The sequence below is a fragment of the Pinus tabuliformis genome, chromosome 3_1, assembly GCF_031772625.1.
Source record: "Pinus tabuliformis cultivar Carrire ecotype Pingquan chromosome 3_1, CPIR1, whole genome shotgun sequence".
In the NCBI taxonomy this organism is placed as follows: Eukaryota; Viridiplantae; Streptophyta; class Pinopsida; order Pinales; family Pinaceae; genus Pinus; species Pinus tabuliformis.
In genome coordinates, this window is record NC_142301.1 from 758,169,965 (window position 1) to 758,197,525 (window position 27,561).

Sequence of the window (27,561 nt, forward strand, 5' to 3'; positions counted from 1 at the left end):
AACCAAGGAGGATATACCTATTCCTGTGAAGGAATGTACCCATTCCTATAAAAGGAATTTACCCAAGCTCCCTCTTAATCAAGGACTTGTCCAAGCTCCCTCTTCATCAAGGACTTGTCCAAGCTCCCTCTTAACCAGGGACTTGCTTTCAGCAGCTTTCTGCTCTAGGTGGAGATCATTGGACAATAAGTTGCTTGTAAGGCTCCCTCTTTCGATGTCATGAATTTCATCTTCTTTGTTATGGAGCCTTCATCTTTTGGGACTTCTTTGTAGGGCATAGACCATCAATCACTTTCATTCATGAATCATGTCAGTCATGTCATCCTTTCTTTCATTGGAAAGTGATCCATTAATCCATATCTGGTTTTCCCATCATACAACTACCTTCTCCACATCATGTTTTCTTTAGGATCTTTCATCCCACCACATGTGTACCAGTTGTAGATGACATCCATAACACTTCCTTTGGTATCCCTATATTAGCCCATCCAAATATTGTTCAAAAATAAAAAATAAACATCAAGTTAACATTACCTTTGTGATGGCCTTACATCATGACATATGCTTTTATCATCAACATCCTGCATACATATTGACACATCTCCAAGATATACAATGTCAAGGGTCTTCTTCTTTTCCAAACTGCATCAGAGTCTTCATACCTTTCATGGTCAATTATTTTATTCATCAGATGTTGATTCCTTTCGTGATCATAGTTGCATCTTTTACGATCTCTTCTTCCTTTCTCCACATATTGCTCCCCAGGAACTTTTATCCATTGTTCGTTTATCTTTGTCAACCACCTCATATTCCATATGAGGACATATTATGTTGATTTCATCTAGTCAATATGTGAACAATGCCTTGAACTTCTCCATGACCTTCTGCATCTAGTACTATAGACTTCAACTTGTTAGGTCTCTCTCTATTTTCGAGAATTACCACTAGTTGAATGGGTTCACTGGGACCTTCAACTTCATGATTTGATTTGTCTTCCTCCCTGGTAACTTCCTCTTCAAATACTGGTAGTTCTTCAACATCAAAGTCCACAGGGAGATCTTTTGATTTCTTGAATGCAATACTTTCGTCAATTATCACATCTCAACTAACTTATATTCGGTGTCCTTTTATGTAGATCCTATAGGCCTTAGACAAATTATTGTAGCCAACAAATGTTCCCTTCATGCCTGATGGATCCAACTTCTTTCTCTTGTCCTTTGGTATATGAATATAGACAGGAAAACCAAAAATTCGGAGATGATCCATGCTTGGTTTCTTCCCAGTGAATGCTTCTTCAGGAGTCATGTTATCTAGTGACCTGTGGGGACTTCAATTTTGTATGTATACAGTTGTCTTCGTAGCTTCACCCCACAGAAATTTTGGTAAATCTTGATCATGTAGCATAGCTTTTACACTTTCTTCAATGCACTGATTCTTTCGTTCTGCAACTCCATTTTTCTCGGGATTATATGGGACTATCAGCTCCCTCTTAATCCCAGATTCCTTACAAAAGGCTATAATTTCCTTGGATGTGTATTCTCCTCCATTATCAGACCTTAATACCTTCATTCTCCTTTCTGCAAGGTTCTCTACTTTAGCTTTGAATTCTTGAAATTTGATGAATACTTCATCCTTGGATTTCATTAAGTAAACCCAAGTTTTCCTTGACTGGTCATCTATGAATGTGACATAGTATTGTGAAAATTTCATCTATCACAACAACTGGAAATTATTTTTCTAATTGTTAATTTATTTAACAATTTATTTGTTTTCTGTTACAACAAATACCAAATAATTCATACTGTGATTTTCACAAATAAACTGCAGAAGAAAATAGTGCTGGAAACTGAGAAAATCTAGCACACACATAAATTTTACAATCATTTTTGGACAAATGTCCCCGAAAAAACCCAATGTGGGAAAACTGGTGTAACAGTGAGGGTTTTTTATTATTATGCAGCAGTGAAATCCCGAGTACAATCTAGATGCTGAAAACTAGAAATCCACAAAAAAAACTCTGGCAAAGATATTCTCTAAGCAACCCTGGCACTCGCGTTGCTTGCACTCGCGCATTCCCTCACTCGTCTTTCGGCACTCGCACGTTCCTGCACTCGTATGTTCCTGCACTCGCACGTTCTTGCACTGGGAATAACTCAGCCTCCTGTTGCTGCCTCTTCAGATTTGGAAATATTCCTCCGGATCACTATCCCTACCCCTCACTGACACTGCATCCCTCTCTGGCTCGAACTCTACTGCTGCTAGCTCGATCTACACAAGGAATTGTTGCTCAAGTGTCTCATCTCCATCACCACATCGATCCCTTCTTATATCTTCCTATTGGGACTCCAACAACCAAGATTAAATCTTAATCGATGGCTCAGATCATTTTTGTATTGATCTGTGTGAGTTTCTAGAGAATTCTCACCTTGACTTAATTAATTCTGATTAATTAACCAATTTTCCTAAGTTTAGACTTAAGAAACATTAAAAAATAGGTTAATAATCTAATTAAGCCATCTCTAGGTGGAATTTCCATAAACGATTTCTAGGTTATGGAGATCTCATGTATTCTAGCCTCTCCACCAAGTTTCATGACTAGAACACATCTGATGCTACAAAAACTAACGCTCCCTCTTAGCAAGGTCTGTGTTATAGTGTTGCACATCCTACCACAACACCTTGTCTCTATACCATCCCTGTCATGCTGCTGATGTCTGGCGATACTGCCCACCAAACACTTCGCAACTCTAATGTTACATCTCTGCTGCTGCTAACATTGCCATATTTTTGCCAATCTTGCATCTGCACTGCAACTCCTCTCATCTGATGTTGTTGCAAATGCAACTACTGCAACTGAGAATCATCCTAAATATTGAATCACCTATGTTCAATATGATGTATTTGTCTCCCGAGTCCTGACTGCTACTAGCTACTACACTGTCCACCAAGGAATCTGACTACTGTTGACTCTACATTGCTGCCAACTTTGTAATATGCTCCCCAACACCTGAATGCTACTACTCTGCAACTGTCACTCTGGAATCTAACTACATCTCTGACAATGATCCATCCTGCGACCGAATGTTGTGGGCCTCTGTAGCCAAGTGATGATCCATGTAGAGGAACCTCAAGGATCCTGCCCAATCTCTGAAGTTCTGGACTATAGCTCCAAGTCACCACACCTCACTCCTGGAGGTATGGTTGCCATCATAGCGAAGTCTGATCTACTCATACTATTGTTGCTAATGCTTCCGCACTGCTACTGCAACTCCTACAATAATGAGTCGAATCTCCTAGATCCTGAAGTGCTAACTTCCATAGGACTACTCCCTCTGAGTTTTGATCTCCCTATGAGAAATCTCTCTATCCCCGCCTGGCAACTCGCATTGTCCTCCTACACTAGAACTGAATTACGTAGCTCTGCGCTGGGAATCTTTTGGCTAAAACTGCACTTGCATACTGCAATTGGCGATTCACACTGCCTATGTCACTGCAAATAGTTTTGCCACTGTCTCCTGGGTACTAACTACAACTGTCTCCCGGTTACTGACTACATCTAGCTATGCAACTGTCATTTGAATGACTATATGCGTTTACTAACACTAAATCTGCTATTGTGGTACTGTGGGCCCTTGTAGCAAAGGTGATAGTCCCATTGCAACAATCAGAAATTGATCTCATTGATCTTCTTGTTGCAACTACGTTGGACCCTACTCATTCGGCATGTTGGAGTTTCATACTCCTCTCCTCCTCCTGGATCTGGTACCTCACTATCTCCTTTTGAGCCTAGTCCCTAGTTGGGACCCTTTTTCATTTTGCAACTCGCACTAGACAACTCATACTTCCTCCATCCCTGTCTCTGGAAACTGGAAGTCGATCTACCACCTAGACCTGCATTGTAGCTAGCTCTCATGGCCTCTTCTAACAATCTCGTATGACCATCTCTAGAAAGCTGCAAAAAACTGTGAAACTCAAATAACTGGAGATTTAAACAGGAATCTCCTCCCTTTCCTACTCGGTTACCAACTCTAGAACTCGCACTCCCTCCTGGAATGCACTGAACTGCTATTGTCTGCCTAACTCTGTCTCTAGCTACTCTCTGAGACTACTCGCTCAACCTTTCCGAATGTCCTTCTCCAGAAACTAGCACACAAACTACGATCTAGCAACTTGAGCTAACTGCTTATGCAAACCCGCACTGCCTACTACAACAAGAAATCTAGGATCTCCTCCAGAAAGCTGGATTTGGAGACCCTCTGAGAAATCTGGAAATTCCTCTCTCCGTGTGTGCTTTTCTTTTCCACCCGACGTTGATTCTGCTGCTGCAAAACCCTTTGAGTCCAACCAGAAATCTGCTTAGCAAAAAATCTGAGTTGTTGATGCTCCCTCTGACTGCTGGAATCACTGTCCTAGGCAAATCAAATTTTTATGCCAACCTACACTGAAAAGTCGAACTCCTACCCCAACAATACGAACTACCAATTTGGTTACTACGCAGCCTCTGGGAATTTCGGCCTGCTGCTCCCTCTCAACAGCGAAATTCTCTCTTGCGCTTCTAAGCTTCCCAGTTGATCACTCACGCTCTGATACCATGTGGAAATTTCATCTATCACAGCAACTAGAAACTATTTTTCTAACTGTTAAATTATTTTACAATTTATTTGTTGTCTGCTACGGCAAATACCAAATAATTCATATTGTGATTCACAAATTAACTACAATAGAAAATAACGCTGGAAACTGAGAAAATTTAGCACACACACACATAAATTTTACACAGCTATTTTTGGACAAATGTCCCCAGAAAAACCCAATGTGGGAAACCGGTGAAGCAGTGAGGGTTTTTATTATTATGCAGCAGTGAAATTCTGAGTACAATCTGGATGTTGATCACTGGCAATCCACAACAAGAAAATATGGCAAAGATATTCCGTAAGCAACCCCTGCACTCGATCTTCCTGCACTAACGTACCTGCATTGAAAATAACTCAGCCTCTTGCTGCTGCCTCTCCGGATTTGAAAATATTCCTCCAGATCATTGTCCCTGCCCCTCGTAGACACTGTGTCCCTCTCTGGCATGAACTCCATTGTTGCTAGCTCGATCTACACAAGGAACTGTTGCTCCAGTGTCTCATCTCTATCACCACATCAATCCCTTCTTATATCTTCCTGTTGGGACTCCAATGACCAAAATTAAATCTTAACTGGTGGCTCAGATCATTTCTGGATCGATCTGTGTGATATTGTAGAGGATTCTCACCTTGACTTAATTAATTTTGATTAATTAACCAATTTCCCTAAGTTTAGACTTAGGAGACATTAAAAAATAGATTAATAATCTAATTAAACCATCTCTAGGTGGAATATCCAGAAACAATTTATGGGTTGTGGAGATCTCATATATTCTAGCCTCTCCACCAAGTTTCGTGACTAGAACACATTCTATGCTACAGAAACTAACAAATATAGATTACCTCCAAGTGATTTAGGAGTCATAGGACCACAAACATCAGAATGAATAAGATCCAAGATTTCTTACCTAATGCGCATCCCTTGCATACTCCTTCGTGATCTTCTTTCAGTTTGGGGATGCCATTTACTATTGAATTTAGGGTTGGAAGGATTTCGGAGTGGAGATGACTGAATCTTCTATGCCAAAGTTCACATGGGCTAACTTCAATGTGAACGAAAGCTTGAGCGAGGGCTGTTAACAATCTATGAAGTCTTCCTTCACGGATCCCAATCATTCTTGCATCTTCTATGCTTGAGTTTTTACCCCATACTACAACTCTTCCATCAACAAAAGCAACTCTATCACCTTTCTCTTCTAGACTTGAAATGGAAAGTAAAGTCTTGTGCAAACCTAGAACAAATAAGATATTGTTGAGATGAATGTTTCCTCCCTTCTCCAACTCAAATGAAGTTGATCCAATTCCTCTTACAGGGTATTTCGCATTGTCACCAAGTTCTATGGAGTATAGGACTTTCCTTTTGATAATGTCTTCAATTGCTTGTGTTGACCAGTCATATGTCTCAATGCTCCACTATCGATCACCCAAATATTCTCATCTTGAAATGTGCTAGTGAGTGCTGAGAATAGTCCTTCATTCTTTATATATGTCTTGGTCACTTTCTTCTTAGAAGAAAATAGGAGATTCCATACTTCTTTGATGCCCTTCTTGAGTTGACTTGCCACCTTCATACACTTCTTCAAGAACTTCTTTAATGTAGAGATCTTCATTATGCCCTTAGCCAACCTTAGCTCTAATACCATGTTGAGAAATCTATAGGACAATAGATAGGATGATTTCTCTTTCTATGATAACTGCTTGTGATATCTTTTTACTTTTTCTTACTTATTAGCTTCTTCTCTTATTATTATGTTCTTTTATCATCAAACAGCTACCAAAAACAAGAAGAACAAAAGTACACATACACAAGATATAGGCTGCAAGCCAGGGCCAAAACCTCTCCACTTAAGAGGAAAACCCATAAATCTCCTCTTCTTATAGATTCTTCAATTAACGAATTCCAAGACCTCTAAACCAAGACCAAGTCCAACCTCTCTTGATGATGTGCTTCCTTGGTCCAAGTCAAATCCGTCAAATCTCTTCCAGCAGCACAACTTTGACCCCCAACTTTAGAATTTCAGCCTCTACTACATGTCTAAAATTTTCAATGTTCCACCAAGACTCCGGTGCGGGGAGACGCACAGGGGGGACGTGTGAGAGTACCCTCAAATTTTAGGGAAATTTCGGGGGTGCGGGGAGTCGTCGAGGTATATATATATATATATATATATATATATATATATATATATAATTCAAGTTCATATTCATTGTTCACTGTTCAATAATGAAAGCATAAAAATATTAAATAGACAATTGAAATTTGAATCATTGATCCACCCTCATCATTAATTTTGATACATACATCATTCATATGACATACTCAAGTGACAAGTCTCATTATTGAATTAATTATTATTCATACATACCATGAGATTCGAAAAACAAAAATAAAAATCAATAATAAAATATTCAAATACATTGATCGATATCATTCATCATTCAATGGTTCATCATTCTACAATCTACATTGATTTAAAAACTAAATTCATCATTCATTATTCTAGAATCTAAATTGAAAGTAAAACATACTATTATATTTTCAAAGTTTGAACACTAAATCTATATAAGTCAAAGTTTCAAAGTTCAAACTCAAAAATAGTTAAGAGTGAAATGGAAATGACTTTGGGTTGAACTGAAATGAGCTTTTAACTTTAAGGTTTAGGCTTTTAAGTTTTAGTTGTTTAGTTTTAATTTTAATTTTTTTTTTAGACTAAATTCATCATTCATTATTCTAGAATCTAAATTGAAAGTAAAACATACTATTATATTTTCAAAGTTTGAACACTAAATCTATATAAGTCAAAGTTTCAAAGTTCAAACTCAAAAATAGTTAAGAGTGAAATGGAAATGACTTTGGGTTGAAATGAAATGAGCTTTTAACTTTAAGGTTTAGACTTTTAAGTTTTAGTTATTTAGTTTTAATTTTAGTTTTAAAAAAAAAAATTAATGGTTTTGATTTTTGAATTTTTGATTTTTAATTTTTAATTTTTAAGTCTTATTAGACAAATTTAAAGGGGGACGCCCAGGCGCACCCTTTTTGGGGAGTCTAGACTCCCACACTGAAGGGGGACGCCCAGAAGCACCCTTTTTGGGGAGTCTTGGGGAGTCTAGACTCCCACACTGGGGAAACGCACCCCCTTGCGTCTCCCCAAGACTCCCCAAAAAGGATGCGTGGGGAAACGCACCCCCAAGAGACTCCCCGTCCCGGGTGCGTGGGGTGCGAGGGGTGCGCGCACCCGACCCTGTGGGACGCGTCCCCGTGGAACACTGGAAATTTTCGACCCCCTACAACTGCTACTGCATCCACACGTGTGAGCGAAATTAGCCTTCCAGTAACTTCGCTTGCCTTACTTCCTTGTCTAGGGCTAGTAGGTGACCTATTAGGTCCTTCCAGCAACTTTGATCTTCTTCCAGTAGATAGAGAATTTCAACCTTGAAGCAGCAAACCCTAGCTTTCCTTCTTCGCACGCGTGAGAGAGAATGAGCCTAGAAACAATCTTTCTTCATCCTCTTCCTTCTTCACTAGCCTTCTTTTCTTCCTCCTTCACTTGAATGAGTGAGTGATGAGTGTGTCCAAAGGAGATCAATTTCCCTCCTTTATATAGGCTTCTCAAGGTGGACGTGGCTCCTCAAAATAGGTCGTGTTCTCAGCTGCCAGGCCGACTTGGTCTTGAAGGGGGTTTTGACTCATTTTAATACAAAAATAATTTTCTTTACAAGTTACAATGTGCCCGATGGGGTCCTTAACTTATGACAATAACTCTTTTGACTTGCTGACCTAGGACAAACCCTAGAAGCACTCAATGGGTGCTTGACCTCTAAAATAAAAGACCTTGAGCATGAAACCCATGCTTCAAAAATAATAATAATAATAATTTTTCTTTCATTTTACAATATACAAGAATCAAAAGTACATTTCATATTTACAAAGATCGAACCTAGTTACACATTTTTCAACAATTTCCTCTAGAGACTTCCAGAAAAGTCACTTGATGGGGTCAAGATGATCTTAGCCATAGATTGAGATTAGATCATGGTCGTTGATTCATTAACGAGAGATCATAAGAGGAAATTGAAGGGCATTTTGGAGAAAAAACACAGAGTTGTAGTGACAGCAAGGGGTGCAAATGCAGCACAAGAACATTAGCAGCAAGGATTTCAACATAGATTTCCGGAGAGATACTTCACAGCAATTTCTAGGGAGAGTTGGAGATCAATTTTTCCGTAGTGAGAGATCGATTTTCTAGCAATGCGAATTGCTCCAGTAGGAAGTGCAAATTACCCTGTCAGGCAATGTGAATTGCTAAGAGAGGGAGAAATTCCAAACCAAGGAAAATTGCACAGGAGAGATTGATTTGCACAAGAGAATCGATTTGTCAGGAGAGTTCAAGATTTTCCAGTGGAGACTAAGATAATTTTCCCAGGCAGTGCGAGTTGCTAGGAGGTCCAAGTTACTCATCCAAGTTGCACGCGTGAGCTGAAATTAGCTTCAAAGGGAGGCTGAATTGATTTTGGTGGGACAATTTGATTCCAGGAGGTCAGGGAGACTTGCAGAAGTGATGAAAAAAATTTTGAAGGTTTTCCACTCTACAACAGCCTGTTGTAATATTTTTGCTGAAAAAAATTAATAATAAAATCCTCATTTGCAAACTGGTTTTCCCTTCAGGATTTTTCCGGGGACATTTGTCCAAAAATACTAGTGTTAAAAATTTGTGTGTGTATAATTTTCTCAGTTCCTGTGATTATTTCTTTTCAATGAAGTTGCATTTGTTTTTTATTCAGTATTTGGTGCAATTTAATTGCATTAGACAAATAATATGAAAAGATAGCAAAATACTAATCAATAATTGCAACAGTATCATAAAATTTCACACATTGAATCATCGTTTCAACAATGTGGCATTGCCTTCATCAATGAATTCAAAAATAATTCAAGTAATGGTCACAAATGGATTTTAATAGCTATTGATACGTAACCAAATGGGCAGAGGTTATACCCACTAAAACACACAAATGGTGATAAATTTCCTTGAAAAGTGGATTATTACAAGATTTGGTGTGCCTGCTAAGATTGTAATTAACAATGTTAAAGCCTTCAACTCTATGGCCTTTGCCTTTTTTTTGTTGTAAATATGGGATCGTACTAGGTTATTCCTCTAATTATTATCATCAAGGGAATGGGCAAGCCGAATCAATCAACAAGAACCTCATGGTGATCATCAAAAAGACTCTAGGGGATAATAAGAAGAGCTGGGATAGTAAAATCAGGTATGCTCTTTGGACCAATCGCACAAATATTAAGGAAGCTATAGGATATAGCCATTTTGAGCTAGTGCATGGGTTGGAAGGAAAGCTCCCAATATAATTACAATTTCCCATTTTGTAGTGCTTAAAAGCCATATTGATCATGAATGCGTTGTGCAATCTAGAATTGATCAAATCATTGAGCTAGATGAATCCATTCGCCTTGCTTTAAACCAAATAAATAACAATCAAGATAAGATCAAGGCCACATTTGATCGAAAGGCTAGGCCCAAAGAATTTGAGCCAAGAAGTTTGGTCTTATTGCTAGAGAACAAAAAAAAAAAAAAAAAACCCAAAATGCATAAGAAATTTGATCAAATTTGGATAGGACCATACAAAGTGACTAACGCGGTGAGAATTATTGCATGCATCCTAGAAACCCCAGAAGGGAACCCCATCCCATTACTAGTGAATGGCCAACTCCTAAAGGAGTATTTCCCTAGTATAACCCAATGCATCTACATTTAGATGGTTGCGTTGTGTTTGTGTGTTTTGCATTAGTGTGTATCCATCCTACTTTATTCATTATTCATGCTGATATGTTTGCATATTAGTTAGATGCCTTGTTAGCTAGTGTTTTATCTTTTATTTTATTGTATCCTATATCGTAAGGTTGATGATCAACACCCTACATAGTTGTTATCAACAAGTTCCTTTGAATGTAATAGAAATAGATCTACAAAGCCCCAAGGAATGTTGGACTTCTCATGCACTTCCCATTCAAGTATCTGGATCATGCACTCTACAATGAGCATGTCCTTGAGTTAGACCCAAATGCTACCTACCAAAAAGTGGGTAACCCATAGAATAATTTATTCTCCTCGTTGGAATGTGTTAAAATTGGCAACTAGGGCCAAACTCCATGTGGGTCAGCGTATTTATGGCAGCTGATATTTTTATTAGATCCCTCTCGTCGAGAGGTGTAGGATTGATCTAAAGATCATGCGATTCCGATAAGTATTTATGGAGATATGAATTTATTTTGATTATGGAATTATTATCAAGCCGACCAGCAACTTGAGTAGGCTCAGAAGCCCAATAGACATGCCTATTCATCATCTACATTTTAGTATAAATAGAAGAGGACTTGAAGTCATTTGTACACACTCTTTATGTGATCTCCTCTCCACGTCTTGGGTTTTTGGTGAAGGAGAGACACAAAAGAGTAAGCTGGGCTAAGTGTATGATGCCCTAGCCGCAGTACAAACTTGCCCTAGCCACAGGTCATAAAGATTCTTATACACAGATCATGGAGACCTTATACGCTGTACATATACGCTGCTCATAGTGAATGATATACGTTGTTCATAGTGGATACATTGTGGATGTTATACGCTGGTTTCACGCAGTCATAACAAATATGTTTATGCAGTCATGGGAGATATTCACACAGTCAATGTTCACACTGTACATGTTGACACTAATACGCAAATCAATGAGTCTCATATATGTTGTACATGATGACACTAATACGCAGTTATAGAAACTCTTATGTACAGATCATGAAGATACATATCCACAGCAAATGGTGGAGACCTTATACGCTGTATATGCTGGTATGAGGGACGCTAATACAAAGTCATGAAGACTCATGACCTTGAAGACAGATACGTTGTCAATGATGTCATCCTAACGCAGTTGTAGAGACACTTATACGCTGGTATATAGAGAAACTTATACGCTGGTATGAGGGACACTAATACGCAGTCATGGGAGATATGTTCACACAATCATTGTCATGAGAAACATGTTCACGCAGTTAGAAGAGACATGTTCATCCTCTGCTCATGGATTGACATATAGCCGCTGCCATAATAACAGTGATCACATATATCATCTGCGGCTCAATATTATGACCTGTTCAGGTACAATGACTTGATGGGCAGTAATGTTGATAGCAGTCAATGGTATAATCTAGAATGGAATTGTGTCAGCATATTCATTGACATGGCATGGCATAGCATGGCATGGAAGGCACACTATGTATAATGGCAGAGGGCAACATGATGTATGGACAGCATGATGTAGATCATGAGCAGCATGATGTATGGGCAGCATAGTGAGTAGATCATGGGCAGCATGATGTATGGGCAGCATAGTGAATAGATCATGGGCAGCATGATGTATGGGCAGCATAGTGATGAGAGCATGAGCAGCATGATGATGCATGATGTAGCATGATGGTACTACACGGTAAGGTGCAGCAAATGGACGAGATGCAGCACTATGATAGGTGAAGGAGTCACCTTAGAGAATCAGTTGAAGCAATATGTCTTCAACTGATCTCTGCAAATATCAAAAGTCAAAGTGTTGACTTATATTGTAAATGTACTATCTCTCTCACTTTCTCTGTTGAACTTTGAAGAACATAAAAGAAGAATTGATCAAGGGTTTCCCCACATTGTGGGGTTTGTCCCTGGCTAGCACCACATATTGTGTCCTCTTGTCTTGGCTTGTCTTCTGTGATTTATATTTAACTTCTATCTGCAGTTTACTTTAATGTTGATGTGATTGCTAATCTGGAAGAGATATTGGAAAATTAAAATAAATTGCTCTAGCATAGAACATACCTAAAATTAACAAATTGCCAACCATCCAGCAACCCTATTGATCAACACTTGACATATGCCATGGACCCTCCACATATATGCTCCAATCAAATTTCTCTCTTTTTCGGCATTCCTCCTTTAAGGAAGGTGGGTCATCCATCGACATGTACTCTTAACATTTTGTAATCATGTGCTTTTTCTTATTGTTTGGGGCATACTAATATGATTCAAGGGGCGATCTGAATGATTGGCTAGTCTTTGTTATATTCTTCTATCCTCACTTCACCTGGGTGGTTCATCTTTGATCCTAGTTTAGTAGGACCTCCTATAAGGCCTTAGGGTTATAGGAAGGACACTATTAGGGAGGCTTTAATTGAAGTAGTGTACCCATTATATTCCTTACTTACTACTTTTCAACATTCCCTATATTTCACATCCATTCTTTGGGAAAGTGGTCATTAGTCATGAAGATTGGCACTTTATCATCCTCATCCTTGGGTCTAGGACAAAAAACATTGTCCTAGAGGTTGATGCAGCTAAAAGAAAGATAAACACAAAGAAATCCACATTGAAAGAAAAAGGAAAATTTTAAAATATTTTTGGGACTAAAATTAGTGCATCCTTGGGTCTAGGTTGGAAAGCATTGCCCTGGAGGTCGATGCAACTAAAAGAAAGATAAAAACAAAGAAATCCACATTGAAAGAAAAAGGAAGAATGCAAAAGATGCTCAGTACTAAAAGTAGCATGTAGGCAAAAGCCTAGCATGAGCTCTACCCCCCTCATTAGCCATCACTCTATTCCTAGAGCACTTGATGCTCTAGTCATTAAAAAGACCCCTTGTATTGTTCCAACCCTGATGTGTAATAAACCACCTCATCTTATGTGGTAATAAATGCAAAATCTTTCAGAAACATGCTTGGGCTCCTGAGCTATGCACCCATAGCAAAGCATTTTCATAAATTAAAAAGTGCACCGGAGGGATGGAAAAAGAGCTGAATTTTGTAGCATAGGAAGGTATTCCCGCACACCAAGAGGCCTCCTAAGTCGTCCTAGAAGAATTATGGAAATTAAAATAAAATAAAATAAAAAATCAATTTCATGTAAGCTCACCAGAGGGATGGAAAAAGTGTTGATTTTTGTAGCATAGGGAGGTATTCCCACATGCAAAGAGGTCTCCTAATTCATCCTAGAAGAATTATGGAAATTAAAATAAATTTTATTTTTTGACCTTCATGTAGTCTCCAAATTGTCAAGTCGACCCCACCATGAAAGGATGTGACCCATGGTCAAAATTCACCCATTTGATAAGTATAAATAAACATTGTGACATCTTCATTTGACCAATTCGTATCATATCATTTTTCTCTCTTCTATACTAGCCACACATGTGAAATCAAAGGAGAAGATTCTTAGAGGTCTGACCGAGCTAGTTCTTGACTATTTGAGTGAGTTTGACCTGCTATCTCACCGAGATTTTCAGCCGAGTTTAACAGTAGAAGAGGACAAGTTGACCACATGTTTGACCATAGGTCTGAGTTTTACCGTAAGTTCGAGATGACTACAAGGGCCAAGTTGACCATGCCAAAAGTTTGACCATATTTGACTAATTGGGTGGTTTGACTAGCATTGACTAGCTGGAATTTTGACCAAGTTTGGCTGGTGTTTAGACTTGGATTTTGGCAAAGATTTCTAGACAATTTATGGAATTGTAAACCTTGCTAACGAATGAATTATCCTAGAAGAAAAGTTGGGTTTTCTCCCAAGTTTGGGTTTCCCAAGGTAAAAATTTTGTCTCTATTGTGCCTAGTTATCGCTTTATGACCTTTACTATTTCCACTACATCTACTGTTGAAATATTTTGTGTATAATTGCTCAATAATATCAGTGGCATAAGATAAATTTTATGACGATTATTGGGTAGTAATTATTAGATTAGAAGATTGGTTTCTACTATGCATCATGTAGAGAATTCAATATGGAATCAAAGCTTGTTAAAGAGGAGCCATTAAATTCAACCTAGAAGCAATGAGAAGTGGCTTCACTTGTTTGTAAGAGAAGCCCAAAGGAACCTCAGGCATCCAAGAGAAGAACATTGAATCAAGGAGTCTGACCATGTAAGAAGGGTCGAGGCCTAGTTAAGGTAGATCGAGGTTGGTTTGGGTCTAAAAGGTTGTTGGTTGAGCGTATCGAAAGCTCTATTATGGCCTACCACAATCCAATATAAGCTACAAGAAGATTTAGAGCAGGGTCGAGACCCTTAAGGTTAGGACCAATGTCATTCAAGGGCAGACTAGAGGTGGTCATGGCTTGGACAAGGGTTGGACATAAGTCTAGCAAAGGACTAAAGGGCTACAAGGAAGTATGTTAAGAAAAGGGGCTAACAGCTAAGTGATTAGTGATTGTTATGGTCAGGGAGTTGAGGAGTATTTATTGATGTACTCGTCTTGGAGTGTGTTATTTGTGTGTGGTACAAGGATTGGAAGACTTAAGGGTTGTGTGAAGTAAACTCTAGAGAATACTTGGACGTTATGACTTGTATTGATGTCTTGGGTGAGAAAGTCCTAGACTATGTGGGATGAAACCCTAGAGCAAGACTTGGAGTATTGGATGCAAGTGGAGTTTGTGTGATGTATACTTTGTTTATCTCCTTGATAGAATGTGGAATGCAAGTGGAAGATCCAAGTGTAAACTTGGTGTTAATGCTAGCTTGTTGTTGAGATTTTGGTGTGGCTAGATAGCTCAATGAATGGCTTGATAAGCCTAATCAATGGGAGGAAGAAACCCTAGCTCTTACTAATCATGCAAGAAAGAAAGTAGCATTAGTAGCTGATGTTGGGGATGAGGATCCACCTCAGAAGAAGACAACAGAATCCAAGATTCATGATATTGCATATGGACTTCATTGATTTCTGCGAGGCAAGGATCAAGAGGGAGTTGAATTTCCTACAGCCCTCAGCGGTTTCCTTCTTAATCAAGAGATGAGTACATCATGAAGGCTACCAAGGCAATGATTCTGGTAGCATTGGGAAGACCAAATCAAGGCTTTTGATAAGAGGGTTCTCCCAGAAAGAGGAAACGGACTACTAAGATAGTTTTGCTTCAGTGACAAGATGATCAGTTTTTTGTATGATCTAAGGGCTCAAGCACAGACTCCACAGTGTGATTGGTATTAAAAGGAAGAAATTGTACAAATTGTTAGGGCATTGAGAATCGTGCCAAATGATAGGAAGAGCTTCGAGTTCCGAGGGAGCAAACTGTCATACAAAGTGGAAGGAGAAAATTTCCTAGAGGATGTCATGGGTTGAGATTCTCAAGATGCTCAAAGACAAAAGGTCTCTAGGAGAAATATGCCTTCTTTGAAAATACCATGTCAAATAGTAGAAGGACTTGCTTACATAGCAAAGGGAAAAACAACAACAGAAGGACTTGCTTACATAGCAAAGGGAAAAACAACAACAGAAGGACTTGCTTACATAGCAAAGGGAAAAACAACAACAGAAGGACTTGCTTACATAATAGAGGGAGCAACAACAACAGGACTTGCTTACGTAACAGAGGGGGTAGCAGTGGAAGAAGGACTTACTTATGTGATAGGGGGAGCAACAATGGCAGGAGGATTTGCTTCCGTGTCAAAGGGAGCAACTAGAACTACCATAAAAAGACTTGCTTTAGTGTCAGAGGGAGTTGGTCTCGAAGATTGAAATGAAGGATTCTAGTCAGATACACTATTTCTTGGGATTGGAGATTTAGATTTGGTGGATCTCACAATGTACAGTAAGTTGATTAGATCCTTGATGTACTTAGTTAACACCAATCCTGATATTTGCTTTGCAGTGAACACCCTGAGCCAGTATATGGTTGAGTCAAGGCAGATACATTGGGTTGTAGAAAAGCATGGTTGAGGTACCTACATGGTACAATAGAAATGGTTTTAGATATGTCTCGAGTGGTCAAGTGAGGATGTAAGATATACAAATTTAGATTGGTCCGGGAGTACAGAGGACAAAAATAGTACATCATGGTGGTGCTTCAGCTTGGGATTAGTTATGATATCTTTGTTTAGCAAGAAGAAGAATTTTGTCGCACTCAGTACAAAAAGATCGGAGTATATCATAGCCTGTGTCGTAAGTTGTGAAACAATGTGACTTCGGAAGCTTCTTGCAAGACTCCTTGATCAAGACACTTCATTAGAGACATGGTGCAAATAGGGGTAGTAGAGCTCCAGTACATATACACAGATAAGCAGATTGCAAACATTCTCACCAAGCCTCTATCTAGAGTGAAGTTTGCATACTTCAAAGACAAGCTTGGAGTGATGCAAAATGTCTTCCTCATTAAGGGGGAGAGTTGATATCTTTGCAAGATCAGGGCAGACCATCTCCTAAATCTATAAATGATCTCGATTGGGTCATAAAGGATTTTGACCAAGGGTGATGGATACATTCACCTGAGAGGCCAAAAGGACTTGGCTGAGTCATAAAGGACTTCGACCAAAGGTGAATGGCCCAAGGCAATTACAAGATTGTACAGAAATTCTCCTAAGAAGCCAGAAGGACATGGCTACCAAAAGGACTTCGTTGGGTCATAAAGGACTTTGACTAGAGGAAATAGATGTAATTCAACTGATAAGAGATAAAGTACTTTGGCTGCAGGTGAATGGTCCAAGGGTAGATTCTCTCCTGAGAAGCTAGAACTTGGTTGGGTCATTAAGGACTTTGACTAGAGAAGATTATACATTTACCTAAGGAGCCATTAAGGACTTTGGCTAAAGGTGAAAGGTCGTAGATACTCACATTGCCTACTCAAGGATGGAGAGATCTATAGACAGGAATATGAGGAACTACATTGCCCACTCTAGGATGGAGTTATCTATAAACATGCATCAACATAGCAAGCTCATGAACTTTTCTTATGGAGGAGAAATTTCAGCTAAGGGAAATTTGTTGCAACCAAGGAAAATACCTCCCTCACTAAGAGGAAGTGTTGATTTTTGTATCATAGAGAAGTATTCTTGCATGCCAAGAGGCCTCCTATGTTGGCCTAGAAAAATTATGGAAATTAAAATAAAATCTTAACTTTTGGGCTTCATGTCAAAATTCACCCATTTGACAAGTATAAATACAAAATGTGACATCTTCATTTGACCAATTTGGATCACATCATTTTTCTCTCTTCTATTCCAGCCACACATACAAAGTCAAAGGAGAAGATTCTTGGAGGTTCGGTCAAGCTAGTTCTTGACTATTTGACCGAGTTTGAACTATTTTCAGACCAATATTTCTGGCTGAGTTTGATCATAGAAGAGGACAAGTTCACTGTAGGTTTGACTGTATGGGTTGACCGTAGGTTCAAGTTTGATCACAAGAGTCAACTGCAACTCTGAGTTGATCGTAGAGGCTAAGTTGACCAAGCCAAAAGTTTGACCAAATTTGACTTATAGGTAGTTTGACCATTGTTGACTAGCTTAAATTTTGACCAGGTTGATTGGTGTTTAGACTTGGATTTTGGCACAAATTTCTAGACAATTTTTGGAATTCTAAACCTTGCTTAAGAATATTTTCTCCTAGAACAAAAGTTGTTTGGTTTTCTCCGAAGTTTGTGTTTCCCAAGGTAAATTTGTTGTCTCTGTCGTGCATGGTTGTCTCTTTATGATCTTTACTATTTTTGTTGCATTTACTATTGAAATATTCTTTGTACAATTGCTCAATAATATCAATGGCATAAGTAAACTATATGCAGACTATTAGGTAGTAATTATCAGATCAGAAGATTGGTTTCTAATGTGCCCCTTGTAGAAAATTCAAAAAAAAAGAACACTGGGGAAAGGGGTAACTCAATCGTCCACGATTGCTCCCTCGTTACATCCATACACCTAGGATGTTGGATCAGCATTAACTAGTCACTTAGCTATGGCACCTGGCCCTAAGGTCTTGCCCACTCCATTGCCACCATTTACAATCGCACCAATGGACTGATGGGTTGACCTAGGACCTGTCAATTCCCCTTGGGGGTTGGAAATGCCTAATAAGGCTATCCATCTAGCCATCCCAAACATAAGAGAGGGGACACCTATATGAAACTTGGTCTAGCTAGATATTTGAAGGTGATGTGCGTATGAAGGTTGTGCCCCTAACTTTAAGTACGGTCCACTATGTTGCATCCATGGTTGAGGTTACCTAATGATTGTTGGTTTACACTTGATTTTGAGACATTTTTGTTAGGTGGTCTACATCATTGCAATAGAGGCTTCTAGTGGTGATTCCCCCACCTCCTTAGCAAAGCAACAAAATTCATACTATCCAATGCAAAGAGAGAAATTGACTTTGATGGTGCATTGTTGCCTACCCAGAGTAGAGTGCTGAGCTATTTGAGGACTTCACTTGATGCTTGAAACCCAAAGGGACCCCCAAATGTTGAAACATTGAGTCCTTGAAGCTTAGCGTCAGAGATATTGATGATGTGTCGAGTAGACTAGGATGCCCCTAGGAGGAAAATGGCTTAACGGCTAGCTTGAAGCACATAAGGTTCGAGATTAATCTTGTCAATTGGGTTTTCCTTGGGTGATTAGGAGGAATGATTGTTATCCTCCCCAACCAACTTAAATTCCAACAACTGACATGATGAGCTTTTGTTGTAATGGCTTCAAGCCTTATTGTTAATTATGAGAGAAATCCCTCGAGGACCAAAACACGTATATTCCTCATATGGAATATAAAGATATTTCTCAAGGAAAATAAGAAGTTCAGAGTTAATCTTGGGAAAAGGAAATGATAGGACAAAAAAAAGAAGATTTAATAATTTAGGTTGTTGGAGTTGTGTTTGCTTCAATGGATTTGGCTTCATGTTTTGCATATGCCATAGTAAAAGAAAATAAAATGTTTTATTTATCTAACTCCTTTCATATGAGCCTATTTAGCATGTTTAGACTAGTCACTGAAAGTAGAAGAGTAGGAGACGAGAGATAGACTCCTTGGCGATCATTGAAAAATACCATAATAAAATTGATTTCTAGGCCATTGTCTCTGGCGATATTAGTGGATATATTATTTCCAAGAAACAAGGTCATTGATTTCACTTTTCAAAATTTAAATAATTAAGTTTGAGAATGAGTAAAGGAGAGTGTTTTTTTACAAGTTGGATAAGCATGCAACTTATACCAATGACAAATAACCCAAATAGTTTGCACACATAAAATAAATTAAACAAATATGTAGGGATCTTTCATGCACCCCGTCGCATGTCTATGACTGAGAGACACAAAACAAGGGTGAGTATTCTCAAAGACCATAATTTGCATGGAATGATCGACAAAGTCATAAAATTCAAAGGAAAAAAGGAGAAACGACACCCAAACTATCGAAAGTCAAGGGCAAAGGTTGGTAGCTTCACCTCAAAAAAAGGCATATGGTCCCTACCATTGACGGGGAACATTAACAAATACCAAGGAAAAGATAAGGTAAGGGATCTTCCATTGTATTAGTTTTACTAAATGGGCATGGCTAGCACATTAAACTAACCAATCATAGATAATGTTCTTGATTGATCATGTGTTTTGCGATATGTCTCCATTGATAGTGGTGTTGGCACGAATAATAGGTTAACGCGCGAAGCAAAGGGTGAGGTTAAGGCATGTTGGATAGGGAAGATTCCCTATTAAATATCCAAGTTAAAACATTTCTAAGAAAATATTTTTCATATTACAACATGGACAAGTATTTAAGTACAAGTTATAACACTTTGCAAATTCCTTTACCTGGAGCAACCAAACTAACTATACAAAGTTAAGCACTTTTAAACAAACAAAAAAATCATCCTACAACAATAGCATTTAAGTGCATATTAAAATAGTGCTTAAAATAAAGTATTTAATTAAAACATGTCAATATAAATTGCTATAGCTAACATCTTTTCGCAAGTTGATTTGGGGTTTTTTTCTTTACATTGATTATTAGTTCCCTCTTTCTCATTGATATTGAGAAGACAATCATAATTATGGTTAGTGCAAGTTTTGTAGTGTCTATAACACAGAAACTTAACTATAGTGAAAGTAATTGAAGATTGAATATACAATTTGAAAAAAAAAACCCTCCTTCAAAAGCAATCTCAAAAGCAATCTGCAAAAAGGTCGTTGGAGGTAGCCATACTTGGATTCCCATACGGGATCCTTTCTATAGATTGGAGGAGGCTATTATTGATATTGTTGCTTTGAATAAGGAATACTATTTGTTTCAATTATTGAAAAGATTGAAAGCAATGCATATGCTAGGATTTGAAACAATATTGTAGTGGAAATTGTAAATTTCAACTATTTTGTGCTTGAAAGAAACCTCAACCTCCAGTTTCAATTGAATTGGGTCATGTCGAATATGTACACTAGGTCAAATGTGATTCCAATTTAAAGCTAGTGAAATTGCCTTTTGGTGCAATGCAATAATAGGAACTTCTTCTATTTGTCTTAACATGAGACTAAGGTGGAATATAATATCTATGCTCAAGTTACTTTGAAAATGATTTTTATGATTTAAAAATTCACATATACATTATTATAAAAATACAAACTAAGCAAGAGCAGTGGTCTTGCATGGTGTTTTTATAATAGTTTTGACTAGCATTGCTACATTGGGTGTCCAATGGACATGAAGTGGTAGCGTTAGTCTATTAATGGTAGCATTCATCTTCTCCAGCCATGAGAATGTTTCTTTTTTCATAATGTTGCCACTAAGCACAGTAACCTCTACATAAGCATGCTCTAACCTCAATTCTATCTCACACATGTTCTTATTCAATGACAAGAATAATAGCATGTGTAGTGGTTTAGACAATTGATGGGAAGGCCTTCGTGGTTGAGGAGATTTGATAGAAATGAGATGGTTGGATGCAAGGTCCACTAAAGGTTATGTAATAAGTTAATAACCTCACTCACTCACAAAAGGTTATATAACTAACATAAATCACTAAAGGTAAAGGTTATGCAAATAACTACAATGCATCTTCTTAATTGGGCCTAGCTTGAGGTGGTTGAAAATAGAAATTGTAATCCTTCCCACCCAGGTTCAAATCTCATTTGTGACATCCTTTGTTCTTTGTGAACCAATTATTGACTAGGGCTCTTTCTTAGCCATGTGGAATATCTCAATCCTTGTATACAAGCTAGAGGATGAGGTGAATAGATATATGTTATAATATTACAAAAAAACAAAACTATAGTGCATCCCAAACTTGATTCAAGTAAAAAATGAAAAAAAATGAGCTTACAAATTGAAAAATGAAAATATTGAGGTTAACAATTGAAAATAAAGGAACAAAATGAAACATAACATACACAACGTGTAACAAAATAAAGATTACCAAGGTAAACATCTAGAATCATCTAATATAGTATAGCGTATTAATACAACTAACAACTACAATCACTTACATCATCTATGAATTCAGGATAACCTTTGCTCTAGAATCATCTAGCTCTTTAATCCAAAATTTCAAATTTTCATAGAACATGTAAACTTTAATCCAAAATTACTCAATCTAACATGAACTGTACACACCTCTACTAAAAACACATCTACTTCATTACAATCAGTGATAGAACAGCAACACTGACTCCTTCCCATAGGCAACGTGAAACGAATAATGAAGAAAACTCCCATCCAATGCCAAGATCACCAAGGTAGCAAATCATACACCTCCAAATTCATAAGCTTCATCACTAGAGAGGCATTGTACAAATGACACCATTAATGGAGACAAACATCCTGTGGGCCATGATTACATTGAGATTCCAAGACAGATTGAGCCCCTCAACATTTATCTCAACAAGTATAACAAGAAGTTGTCCATTACCATGATGAAGATTCCAAACAACCTATCACTTTAATACTTTGGGAGGAATTTCCTAAAAAATGCAAAATACTAACTCAAAATGCACAGCAAAGCAACTTTGTTTTTTCGAATAAACTCCTTATTATCATTCTATTTCTTTTAAGTATTATAAAATAACCATATCATTATATATTTTTAAATATTATAAAATAACCTAATCAAAATAGTAACAATCAAAATTCACTTTATAAATCATAAATGTACACCCTAGGTCTAAGATAGCATGTCGTAGTTCAAGTTGTAATAATATCAATATACAAATATGAAATATGAACTTGCTCATATGCAAAAATTGTAATCCTACCATGCTTAGTATTTTCCCTTTTTATATGTAATCACACCATGCTTAATATTTCCCCTTTTTTTATATCTATTTTGATCTCTCGAATATACATCGAATTCATAGATGTAAAACCTAGTTTATAATACCAAGGTTAGCATGCCCCGTTTTTATTTCTATTTTAATCTTTAAAAAGTGCATCGAATACATACAAGTAAAACCTAGTTTAAGTTTGACGTAGGAGGGTGTCGTACAGAAAATGCACCTGTTTCAGGGCGAAGAGTAAAAGAGTTGGAGGCTTGTTTGAACCACCATAGTATTAATTTTCTGCTCTCCTCCTTCGGCATTATATCTCATTTACGAATCTGAGAGATGACAAAAAGGTGAAAATCACGGCCCAAACTCGTTCAAAGAGCATAAAGCACTGCGAACATGTTTAAAATCAGGTACGGTATGAAATATAAAAATAATGTAAGCAACCCAAACGAACCTGTCGAAGACACCAGGTTACGTCGAGACAAAAGCTTCATATTCTCGTTTCATCTGCATCGTCAATGAAACCCTGCCCTTCACCTGTTGCAAATCAGAATTCGTTGTTTGAACAAGGGCAAAATTAATATGTATGCAAAGTAATTAAAATCAAAAGAGCTTTATCTGGAATAACCTGACCATCACTATCAATTGACATGACACTGATTTTAAAACTCTTGCGATTTCGTCCAACTTCATTCTGAAAACAAAATAAGAAAGTTTAAGCACTTCAATAAATAACAACGCCTATCCATTCTCCATGTAGATATCTATTACCAAAACATATTTAAATATAGGCTAAAAGAGATACACAAAAGCATACCTATCCATCTATGCTCTGCTCTGTATCATGCAATAATATAAAAATGCCCAGCCAAACAATGCAAACAATCATCCAAAAGCTCGCTATCCAAAGAATTGTACCTACGCGACGGAGACTCGTTCTCGTCAACTCTAGGGCCTCGTAGCAGTAGTAGTGTTCGTCAACTCTAGGGCCTCGTAGCAGTAATAGTGTTCTTTTCCATTAATTCATCCAACACCCAAAAGAGACAGCAACCCTCTTAGGGTTTCATACAATTGCAGACAAAACCATGACTCGCGATCTATAATCTCCTGTCCATACTGCGACAAAATAGAATTATATTGACAAAAAATGCAAATACCAAGAGAAATGCTAACCCCAATACTCTACGGGGTTAGCAGTTTACATATACCGAGAATGCCCGAATGCGTGCCCTTAGAATATGTACAAATTATTGAATGATTTCTGTTCTTTTTACGGCAAAAGGGTATACGAATAAAAAGAAGAATCAGTAACCAGCATACCTCAACGAATGAATGAGCCGCAAGAACGTACGAAACCAACCATCGAATTGCACATTCGGATTCTTCCTATCTCATCGCACGTGTCATCTAATTTCCAAATTCACTGAACCATTTAAACATAGCTAAAAAAAAATCGAAAAAGAACATGGTGTCCTATTGATTCGCATGGACATATGGGAAGGTAAATCAGACAGGAGAAAAAAAAAAAAAAAAGACACAGAAACCAAAGCTTCCCGTCTCATCTTTCTCATTGCCGAGCCGTACTCGTCACCTGTTCCAAAATCAACAAACAAGAACTGCCAAAGAAAATAAAAGCATCATCTCTAAAGGTAAAGCTCTTGCGATTTCCAACAGCTGCACTGAATAAAAAGGGTTGTGATGAAAATTCACTGTACAAATTTATTACAATAACATATCTGAATATATTATAAATTGAAAAACAAATGCATATCTTCACCTCCATTCACAATGGGCTACACAGAATTTATCTCTAACGACTCTTCTGCTCTCCATACAGCCACAAAATACAAAATAAAATCATAAGGGTAAACAAGCATGCCTGCAGAATATGTAACTGCAGAGACTCTGAGAAATCGAATTGGAATGTTTTCTCCTTTCGAGGCTAAAAGGTATCGAAGAGAGTGCAGAATCAGTAAGTAGCATACCTTAAAACAAAATGAATGTACAATCCACCAATCAGTACATTGCACGTCCTTATTCTTCGTCCTCGTCACGTGTATCATGTAACCTTTTACTAAATTCCGTGCAAAGGCTTTGACAGAGAGTGTCTGCAGCACATTGATACGGATAAAAATCGCGTCAAAACCAAACAAGCAAGAACTGCCAAAAAAAATAAAAGCATTATCTCTACGGTTAAAGCCCTTACAATCTTGCACAGTGACACGGTGAATAAAAATGGTTGAATGATGAGGGCTCTATCCACAGCCAACCATCTTCTACCACGCAGTTTCTCCCTGTACAAATTCATTTGTAAAACCCATACAAATTATGTAAACTGAAAAACAATTTGTAAAACCCATATGAATTATATATAATCCGAAAAACAAAAGCATACATACAGCTTCACTCATAATAGAGTACGCGGGTTTCATCTCTAACGCCTCTTCTGCTCTGCATGCAGCAACAAAATAAAATCTCCCAAGGAAAAAAATGCAAACACAACCCAGAAAAAATGGCCCGGCCAAACAATGCAGACAAACAGCCAAAAAAAACAGAAAAACGCAAAATGCATGGCCATGCAGCTGAGGAATGAGGAAAGAAGCATGGAGAAAACATAAGGCGAGCCAATGTAATACAGAGTAGAGAAGAAGAGACGAGATGAAAGGAAAAGCACGCTGTGTGTATATATACTTTCGCAAGTGTCCCCACCATGGGAGCGTGCATTCCATGGTGCATTCCATTTTTGGTGATGGGAGCGTGCAATATTCAAAATGAAGAAGAAGAAGAAATTATTTTAACGTCCACGAGGCTAAAGATAGCCTATGGGACAGATTGCTTTTTCATCTGCTTGATGTATTCGGCCCTTTTTTTGTGAAGCTTCACAATAAATGCTCCCGTCTTCTCGACAAACCCCTCGTTAAATAGATTATCCCAAGAGTTAGCTGCCAGCGTATCTGCGTAACTTTCCCTGTTGTCTTTGAAGGCCTCACATTCTAAAATAAAATGTTTTTCTGTTTCCACTTTTCCGGAAGAACAAAAAATGCATACCCTTTCCTCCCACACTTCCTTTGGCCTTTTCCAGCGCCCTGTTTCACAACGGAGTTGATGAGAATTAGTCCTTAACTGAGCAATAAGAATTTTGGCTTTCCAAGAGATATTGGCCTCTATGTATGCTTTTGGTTGATGATTATGAGTGGGATTAAACACTTCAATATAGTAATTTTTCTTTCTTCCTAGCTCCTTCTCCCAAGTACGTTTGTGGAACTTTTCCATAACAAAAGCTTTTATCTCTTTGCTGTTTATGGGGCACGCGTTCAAGCAAATATCCCATTTACTAAACCATTTGTTATTTTGTTGCATCCAAGTTTTTTTGCTCTTGCACAATCTATCATTAAAGACAACCTTAGGCCATCTACCATCTTCCATTTGCTCAATTTTTTTTAAATAACTTATGACTCGCACCATAGCAATTGCTTCAATAGGAGCAGCCCCTGTTTCACTTAACAAGATATCATAAGGCACTGCACTTTTGATCTTAAATTTGTTTGTAATCAAACGCTTCTGAATTTTCTCAATTTGTCTCCACTGCATGTCGGAAGTACTACTAGCCCACAGTTCACAACCATATAGAATCACTGGAATCACTAGAAGCCCAAAAAGAGTTTGAGTGGTCTTCCAGTCCCATAACTCTGCCTCTCTACACCTATTTTGAAAAGCATAAAATGCTTTCCAACCCCCCAAAGTTATTTTCTTTCTACAACCATTCCAGCTTAGATTTTTGTTGAAGTCAACTCCGAGGTATTTGTATTCCGCAACTTCTTCCAGAATGTTGCCTTCAAAGTAGAACTTATGTTGATTATGTTTTCTTTTCTTAGAGAAGACCACTACTTTCGTTTTGCTGATATTGACTTGCATCCCCACACTTCTACAAAAATGCTCAAGGGATAGTAAGTGCTCTTGCAAACCAAGCGCCGATTTAGCAATCAGAATAAGGTCATCTGCATACAAAAGAAGCCTTATAACAAACTTGCACAAATAGATACCATCACCTCCTTGCGAATTTAACCACTCCTCAAGCTTGTCGATATATAAACCAAAAAGGGTCGGAGACAGTGGGCAACCTTGCTTGACCCCGATATCGCTTCTAAAACTTTCAGAAATGCCTGCCGAAGTTCTAATTTTGACTTTCACCTCTTCATACAGTCTATGCACAGCTGCTCTCAAATGTTTAGGAACCCCAAGTTCCTCCATTCTTTGCCAAAGTTTATCCCTAGGAACCGAGTCAAACGCTTTTCTGAAATCAACAAAGCAACAAAAGACTTCTTCCTTATTCTCCCAAACTTTTTCAATGATGTGCCTTAGAGTTATGCAATGATCAACTGTTGAATGCTTAGGTCTAAAACCTGCTTGCCCTTTAGCACGCTTATTTCTTTCTTCTGCCCACTTGCTAATTTTGTTTTCTAGCATGCTTCCAAATAGCTTTGCAAACAAAGGGTTTATCATGATGGTCCTATAATTGGAGGGATTATTGATGTCACCGCTCTTGAAAAGAGGTATTGCCAGACTAGTTGTCCAATCTGTGGGGAGCCCTTGTTGTATGATGTTGTTGAAGATTTTTGTAATGTGAGGTGCAAGGATCTTTGAGCCCCACTTTAGATATTCTGCTTGGAGTTCAGCTAAGTCTTTTGCTTTTCCAACACCCAACTTCTTGATACCCATCTCTACCTCTTGTACCGTGAAGAGTTTAGTATCCGTGTTGACCAAGGGGGGAGGGTCAACCTTGGGAACCTGCTCATAGAGTTGTCTTGCATAGTCAAACCATCTAGAAGCTGAAATATTATTTCCAATTTGTATCTTTTTCGGTTGGAGCTCCTTCCAAAAT

General features: G+C 38.0%; 1 long non-coding RNA gene across 3 annotated transcripts in view; it reads right to left on the minus strand.

The window, feature by feature from the left end:
- LOC149189587 (uncharacterized) overlaps positions 1-24,713 on the minus strand; it is a 182,451-nt gene extending 157,738 nt beyond the window's left edge. Inside the window, exons 1-5 of one of the 3 annotated variants that reach the window (XR_016256416.1) lie at positions 24,000-24,713; positions 23,497-23,795; positions 23,308-23,373; positions 23,134-23,216; positions 22,909-23,008 (exon numbers count right to left, since the gene is read on the minus strand). This is a non-coding gene — a long non-coding RNA (uncharacterized LOC149189587). The remainder of the gene's footprint in view (positions 1-22,908; positions 23,009-23,133; positions 23,217-23,307; positions 23,374-23,496; positions 23,796-23,999) is intronic. The other 2 variants (XR_016256414.1, XR_016256415.1) reach the window with 2 other exon arrangements.
- Between the last annotated feature and the right edge of the window lie 2,848 nt (positions 24,714-27,561).